General features: G+C 45.3%; 1 protein-coding gene and 1 long non-coding RNA gene across 6 annotated transcripts in view; both read right to left on the bottom strand.

The window, feature by feature from the left end:
• Positions 1-287: 287 nt before the first annotated feature.
• On the bottom strand, positions 288-1,298 carry LOC119871179. Of its 2 annotated transcripts, none has more exons than XR_005356881.1 (2): positions 1,076-1,298; positions 288-772 (listed from the first exon to the last, which is right to left on the bottom strand). It is a non-coding gene; the product is annotated as an uncharacterized LOC119871179 (long non-coding RNA). The 2 variants fall into 2 exon arrangements; XR_005356882.1 differs by having other exon boundaries at positions 1,090-1,298.
• A 1,557-nt stretch (positions 1,299-2,855) lies between these two features.
• CERT1 (ceramide transporter 1) overlaps positions 2,856-8,034 on the bottom strand; it is a 105,179-nt gene continuing 100,000 nt past the window's right edge. For all 4 annotated transcript variants that reach the window (XM_038532539.1, XM_038532536.1, XM_038532538.1 and 1 more), the window contains one exon: positions 2,856-5,939. The gene's annotated coding sequence lies outside the window, so the exon portion shown is untranslated. The remainder of the gene's footprint in view (positions 5,940-8,034) is intronic.

Raw genomic sequence — 8,034 nt, 5'->3', positions numbered from 1 at the left:
AGGTGACCGCGGAGAGTTTTCGTGCCCTTTTCTGCTCCGGTGATCGGATGAGCAGTGGAATGCATATGGAGGGACAGGATTTTTCTTCATCTTGGGAAAGGATAGGGAATTAAATTAAAAGGTACGTCATCTCCTGTTGAGGGTCTGAGTTCAAACGACACAACAGCAAGACACATCAATACAAGTGCACTGTGTACATAAGTCTGAAATAAGAGCAGTTAATTCATTATAGAATTGTTCTTTTGAAAGACTAATGTTTTTCAAAAACGTTCTGCTACGGATAAGACTTGAATTTATTAAAAATTAACTTTACTCGCTTAGCAAAAATAATGAATAACCTCTACACTGGAAGCCGAGAGGATCACAAATGATTTAGCCTACAGTTAGATTTTAACGGATTACTTTTTCATGCTGATGTACATGGAACTTTCTGCACCGTCTTTTCTTTTCCTCCTGAGGAACTTTGAGAGCTACTGACAGAGGCCTGGGTACTCCTGTGTCAGGATAGAAATTTTCAAGCAGCTGCTCCCTGAGGCCAATGGAAGAGCCTTGGGCTGTACCCGCAGGATTCAGGAGGCTGACCAGAGTGCTCCAGGCCGGTGGTTCTCCCACTGGAGTGCACCGCAGGGGCACCTGGAGGACTGGTCAGAAGGTGGATTGCTGGGTGGGCCCCAGGCTTTTGATTCCCTTGCTCTGCGTTGGGCCAGGACTTGAGCGATTGTCTTGCTGCTGCACCTGCTCTAAGGGTTTCAGGGGGAGGTGCCTGGCATTCCTGCAAGGGTATGAGCGGGGGTCTCTTCACTGCACAGCCCTGGAAGGCCCCTTGGGTTGGCCCGCTGCCCCTAATAAGATGGAACTAGAACTCATCGTAGAGATTGTGAACTAGTTAGTGTAACTAACCGACTAGAAAGCACGTTTGGAGTGGGTGACACCCCCATCCCCCAAGTAAAGGCTCCGCATCTGTAGCCTTCTGGTCCCCTCCCTCTCCTGCCCCCCTGGTCCTGTCCTGCCCTCCCGCTTGCTCCTTCCCCCTCCCAAAGGGCCAGTAAAGGGGGAGGGAGAGGGGTAGGCAAACCTGTTACCACTCACTCGTCTCCCCTCTGTGACCTTGTCGCCCCAAAGTGTGACTTTGTAGCAGGACTTCTCGGGGTTTGGGGTTTGGGGTTGCAGCCCCGGAGCAGGAGCAGGAGCGCTCAGGCGAGGGCCCTGGGTCCTGGGTCCTGGTGGGGGAGCCGCGGGGGGCCCGGCCGCCGGCCCTCTGCTCTGCCTCCACCCGGCTTCGTGTTAGGAGCGCGGGTCCCAGCGGGGCGCCCCTCGCAGCCCCCGCGCCCGGCGTGCGCCCGGGTCCAGGCCCGAAGCCTCCGGGCGGCGGGGCGGGTGGGCCCCGGGTGGGCGGAGGTGATGGAAATCCTCAGGTCAAAGGCTGCGGGTCCTCGTGTCCTGGTGCGTGTCGCCCGCAGCGTCCTCGGGGTTGGACGGGATCCGCGGGCCCCTGGGAGCGCCTCCCCCGACGACTTCGGGGGCCTGGGGGCCGCACGGTAATGGGGGGCCCGAGGACGAGGAGGGCGGCCGGGGACCGGGGTCGGGGGGGTCGTGGGGCCCCGAGGAGCGGCCCGGACGCGCCGGCTCAGCCCCGGGCCCCAGCTGCGTCCCCTTGGGGCTCGGTCCCCCATGTCCCGGCGAGCGGCCCGCGTGCACCTGCTGTGCGGCCTCGTTGCCCGACGCAGGAGCGCCCAGGGCACTGCGGACCCCGGGCCCGGCGGGCGGCGTGGCCGGAGCCCCGCGCTGTGTCCGTGGGCAGCTCGGGGCCGCCTGTGCGGGTCCGCGTCCCCCGCCCCGTGCTCGTAGTGGCCCCGCGGAGCTGCCGACGGTCCCCGAGGGGCGCGGGCCTGCGGCGCGGACGGTCCCGCGTGGGGCAGGGGGTTCGTGGGCGGCCGGGCGGCGCACCTGCTGGCCACGGGCGGGCGGGCCGGGGCGCGGGGGGTTCTGGTGACGGCCCGGGAAGCGTCCCCGTTGGGACCAGGCCCGCCCCCGCTCCCCGTCCCCGAGGCAGGCTCGCGGAAAGGGCGCTTTTAAATGGTAACAGCGCCCAGGCCGACAGGTCCCGTCGTCGGCGGCCAAGTCTAAAGTCTAGAAGATGCCACGAAGCCAACTCGGCTCGAAATAGGCTGGTTCGAAGGACACGTCGTTGCGGGTTGTAGCTCAGGCCAAGCCGGAGGCAACAGCGCAGGGCCCAGGGCTCCAAGGGCTCCCGGGGGACGACGGGCGGCGAGGCCTCGCGTCCAGCCCCGCGGCCGAGCCCAGCGTGTCCCGAAGCCGCAGCAGCCTCAGGGCCTGCCCCGGGGCCCAGCGCCCCGCAAAGCCCCAGAGCCCGGCTTGCGGCCGCTCCAGAGCACACACTCCCCGGGTGTAATAAGTGGAGCTGCATCATTTAAATAAATAAGTGGGGATTTATTTAAGGGGAAGTACGGGTAGTTGAGTTGTAAGCGCATGACTCCCACTGTACTTTCACTAGAAATACCCAACTGCATAGGCCTTTACTTTCTAGCAATTTCAAAAAACTCTGGACCGGCTTCCGCAGTAAGAATTTTATTTCACACCGTGACCCACCACACACACACACACACACACACACACACACACACACACGAAGGATTCACAAAATACAAAAATATACACAATCTATTCCACTCTCTTCTATATTGACTAAAAAAATTTTTTTTACATGGATTTCTTGATCCCTAACTGGATTATAAATAACCCAGTTTAATAACTATTGAAGTCGAGGTAAGTTCTTAACTTACCCAGAATTATCAGGCAGCATTTTGGGGTTAAGGAAAACAATCAAACAAGTATATTTGTCCATAATATTTTAATACTTTTCCACTTTTAAATACTGGTTTTAATTTTGTGATTGTAACATGGAAGATCCAACTTTATTATTTTTTAAAAACATCAGGATCATAAAGCTATTATAGAATAGTTACACTCTACACACTCCCAAGGTACTTTAAAATGATTATGTTTTGAGTTTGTAGATGAACAATGACGGTAATCCAAATACATTGTCTGTACAACTCGGACTAAATACTGGTAAAAGTGTTTAACTGGACAAACAATTGATAAGCTTAAAGATAACGGGCACATTTTCACAAGAGAACCAGCTCAGCCCAACTAAAATTTTCTTAATAGCAGCTGACACTGATGCTGTGTAGGTGTACAAATCAGCCTATGACACTGAACGAGTGGAAAACCTGCTGCTCGTCTCCCTTATCCTGTGTTCTTACGCCTTCTCCCAGCCATCCCCTCCTTGGTCTGGAGGTCTTTGTGGCAATCCCAAACCAAGAGCTGCTGCGACCACCCTCCGCCTCAGAATCAGCAGTCCTGAATTCCAAGTGAATCACTGTGCTCCCTTGTCCTTGGACAGCGGGCATTCAGGGACAAAACCCATCATTACCAATATTTTTCAAGTTTCTATCACAGTACAAAAGAGTGAGTAGAAAAGAGAATAAAAAGGTAATTTTTTGCTTTTGGGAAGGGAAGTAAGAAATTAGGGTGTTTGGGAAAACATCATGTCTATTCAGACACTAACAATTAGTCATAGAGAAATAATTCTAGAGGGGCCGAATATTGTTTAAAATGGCTAGTACCTCTCCAACTTTTGACCTCTTAGAACTTTTTTTGTATTCCCTATTTCTAAATCTGATCCGATGGGATTAACTCTAGTGAAGTACCTGTACAATTATCTAAAGGTAAATGTATCTTTTTATTCTTTTTTTAATACAAATATTTTTAGTGTGATCATTTCATTTACAGAATTGCAAAAGTGTATCATTAACATTTAGTGCAAATGCAACTAATGGTAATTAGATTTAGACACTGCTTTGTGAGCCTTCCATACCTTGAACATGAAGCTAGCTCTCCAATTTAGTTATGAGAGAGTTACTTGTTCCTGTTCATGATAGTTACCAGACATGGCAAACAGAGAAACATTTATACTGGGCGTAGAGAATTTTTTTGAAGATTCCCATCAGCGGCTATGGTGAATAAACCTTCCCGCCCCCCAACCCTCCCACACTCCCATCCCAACCCCACAGCTGATTGTAAAATAAAATACACATTTGAGGTATAAACTTTTCTTTTTTAAACATCACAATATAAAATGCTAACTGGTGATGTCGTAAACTCATATGATAATTTGTCTTATTTGCCTTACTAGCATTACCACCATATAGGCACTTTTCCACACAGTCAAATTATGAACAGCGTTTTTCTGTAATAAGGCATATTCCATACACATCATTTAGAGAAAGGTAAATTAAAAAATAGAAAAGATTTATGGAGCATGAAATCTGCGTGCATGTAATATAAGCCTATGTTTTATATGTATTTTTCTCTCTGTACAGAATAATAAATACCACTATATCTGATGCAAGTAATTCACTTCCAGGATTGTGCATATTAAGTGACCAGACTAATCCCATCATTAAATTATCACCTTGCATTCATCATTAAGACTCCATTACCATGTACGAAATATATACAGGACACGTTCCAAGTGATACGACTTTCTGCTTTACAAAATGGGTCTCATTTCTGTGTTTCTACAGAGATGAACAAGTCAGCAAAGCATCTACAAAATGCCTCTGACTGATGTAAGCACATTTGTGCATAAACAGAATGAAGACTGTGAAGTGGGCAGTCATTTCTACTTCAGTGAGTACCATTCCTTGCCTCAACTCCATGCTTCAAGGTTTTTCACAGAGGCCTAAAACTAAAGAAGGTATTTTACATTTAAGTTCTTATAGCAACTAAGGAAAGAATTTCAGTTTGAATCACATGGAATCCTTTACTGCTCCGCTGAAAATTCTGAGCAAAGAGGCAAACAGGAGCACTGCTCACGTTTTCTAAGCGTATCTTGCAACATAGCCTTGAAAGGAACCCAAATCAGAAGAAGCAACAAACATGCCTGTTACGAATACCAGACACACTGAATCAAATGTCAAACCAAAACAGCCTGATTTGCTGTAACAATACCATATATCCTCTTATAAATTTCAAGAAAACATGAGCTCGTTTTATCCTTATCACTGTACCAGAAAGTAATTTATACCCACAAGATTTTTATGTTTCTGTTTGGAGGCAAGCAGAACCAATTTAGGAATTACCAAACTGTTTGGAAACAAACTGAAAAAAAATCTGTAGCACACAGTATACAACTAAAAATACAATAGAAACAAAGATACCTGGGGGAAAAAATAAAGCTTTTCATTCTTTCCCCGTCAGAACCAAGGTTCTTCATAGGAGTAAGACTATAGAAAAGGCAAAATCACAGGTTATTGACAGCCCTCAGTTATTAAGACACGTGACAACATGAATCATTATAGAAATCAGCAGCAATGAATTCTAGGATTATACAAAGCAAAAAAGTCAAAAAATTCTGAACACATATTTAACCATAGGCCTGAAAAAAGAGCCCCATCCAGATATTTGGTGCACAGAAAGCACATGCCCCATATGCATTCAACTTCTGTGCTTTTCTTTTGTGCACAAAACCTGATACAAATGAGGATCTTAGGCTGGACCATAGTAAATTAAAAATTCTGAAAAAGTTCCCAAAAATTAAAGCATCAATTCCTAGTTGTGATTCAAAGTTGATTTTTTTTCTCTTCTAGGAGCAAGCAAATAAAAATATAGCCATATACATGTAATTTTTACATGTATTTATAGTTAAATGCTGAGCGAGGAGATCTAGCAGGAGACAGCTAGTGTTAGATGTTCACCTTTGCTATTGCAATATTTCTTCATTTTTGTACACAAGGCCAGGGTGTTGGGCCACAGACAAGGCTATATAGATCCTATGTTCCAGCTTAGAGCATTCAATTTTGTTTTTTATTTTTTCTTCCAACACGGAATGTCACACAGCCTTGCTTCAGTCACTGCAGGAAAGAAAATAAGTAAAAAATTAAGCAATATATTATTACTAACAGCTGTAAGACTACCCAAACAGGTTCCTCCTACCCTCTGAATTCATAGAATGCAAAAATCTCTCTTAAAACTGTATGCTTTCAAGAGTTTCACTTTCAAAAACAGAAAATTATAAACCTCACATACTTGAAATTTAGCAAGGAATAGAAGACATAAGGAATGTTTTGAAAGCTAGAAAAAAAGGGAAATACGTCATAGATAAGCAAGGAGGGAATAAACTAGAGGTCTCTGGATTTATACCCCTAAAGCCAAAATCTCTTTCTTCTTGGTCTTCAATAAAAATTATTCAATACCATTTATCAAGAATTCACAAGTTGTATGTAAGCTCTAGGAACAAACATACTCAGACATTGCCACATGAATTTAAGAGTTCTGACTACGAGGGGCGCTTTGGTGGCTCAGTTGGTTACGTGTCTGACTTTTAATTTTGTCATCAGGTCAAGCCCTGTATCGGTCTCTGCACTGAGCGTGGAGCCTGCTCAGTTATGATTCTCTCTCTCCTTCCCCACCCAGCTCTCTCTTTAAAAAAAAAACAAAAAGAGAGAGAGAGAGAGAGAGAGAGTTCTGACTGTAAGTTTTAAGTATCTTTAGACCTCATTCACTAATCATGGAATTTCGCTGAGGATGATAAACACTATTGAAAGTTACTATTTTTTCATCACCAAAATTAGAAAGGATAGCTTTCCTAAGCTTTTAATGCTAGGATCCACTTCATACATACCTCTTTCCAAACATTATGAAACAAGTATTACATCAGGTAAACAATGATTTTTTTCACCATGTATTAGGGTTTGAATCTGGTTCTTTGTCAGAAAGCAGCTCAACTGGACTGAAGGCCAGAGCTGAGTTTTGGCCAGGGAATCTTTTCAGGTCTGTCTCTACATACATACACAGACGCCTAAAAACAATGCTTCCTCTTTCCTCTGAGATGAATTTCAATCCCAGCCCTCCAGGTACTGTGTGCACATGTACACAGATGCACATACAGACATACACACAAACAGGTCAATAAAAACAAGCCCCCAAATCCAAGAGCTCCTGAGGCAAGTGTTAATAATATTAGTATGTATTTTTCAAATGCTTAAGTTTTATTTTTAAAATTTTTTTTAAAGATTTTATTTATTTATTCATGAGAGACAGAGAGAGAGAGAAAGGCAGAGACACAGAGGGAGAAGCAGGCTCGATCCTAGGTCTCCAGGATCACGCCCTGGGCTGAAGGCGGCGCTAAACCGCTGCGCCACCCGGGCAGCCCGAAAAGTTTTCCTTAAAGATTTTATTTATTTATTCATGAGAGACACACAGAGAGAGAGAGGCAGACTCCATGCAGGGAACCGGACGTGGGACTCGATCCCAGGACCCCGGGATCACAACCTGAGCCAAAGGTAGACACCCAATTGCTGAGCCACCCAGCGTCCTGAAATGCTTAAGAAAATTAATCTTCTTTTCGAACATAGTTCAGAGCATGTTCTACATATAACTGCATTTTGATTTCTTTTACTTAATACATAGTTATATTTTCTGCCCTGCTTGTTAGCAAGGCTCAAGGTAGAGGTGAAGAAGAGAGAAAGCAGATTATAGCTGCACACTTGGTCTTGATTAGAGTAAATAGCATTCTTCAGAAATCTTAAGGCTGTGGGGAGAGATACCCAGTTAAGTCGGGTGACAAGACTGCTACCATCAAGTGGCATCAGGTTTCTAGTTTATTTGAGGTAACAGCGCAGAGATAGACCAGCAAACTTCATGTCCAGATCTAGCCATAACAATTCTAAAGTACACGGTATTCTAGAAATCACCAACACATTTATGCTTGCAGAGAGTCTCTCAGAAGTCAGGCTGCATCCTAGAACACTAACCATTCAGATAAGACCAGAGCCTGTCTGACATTTTCAGGTGAGCTTTTTCCTGGAAAAAGCTAAATATCTACCATGTCACTGCAACAACTCTTATGTTACCATCTGATTAAAAAAACCTCAAAGGCTAAATTTATTAAGAAAGGCATTCTATAAACCAGAATCAGCATCAGAAACCAGAATTAGTTAATAATAT

Source organism: Canis lupus, chromosome 3 (assembly GCF_011100685.1).
Source record: "Canis lupus familiaris isolate Mischka breed German Shepherd chromosome 3, alternate assembly UU_Cfam_GSD_1.0, whole genome shotgun sequence".
NCBI lineage: Eukaryota > Metazoa > Chordata > Mammalia > Carnivora > Canidae > Canis > Canis lupus.
This window is presented reverse-complemented; position numbering and strand designations above follow the sequence as displayed.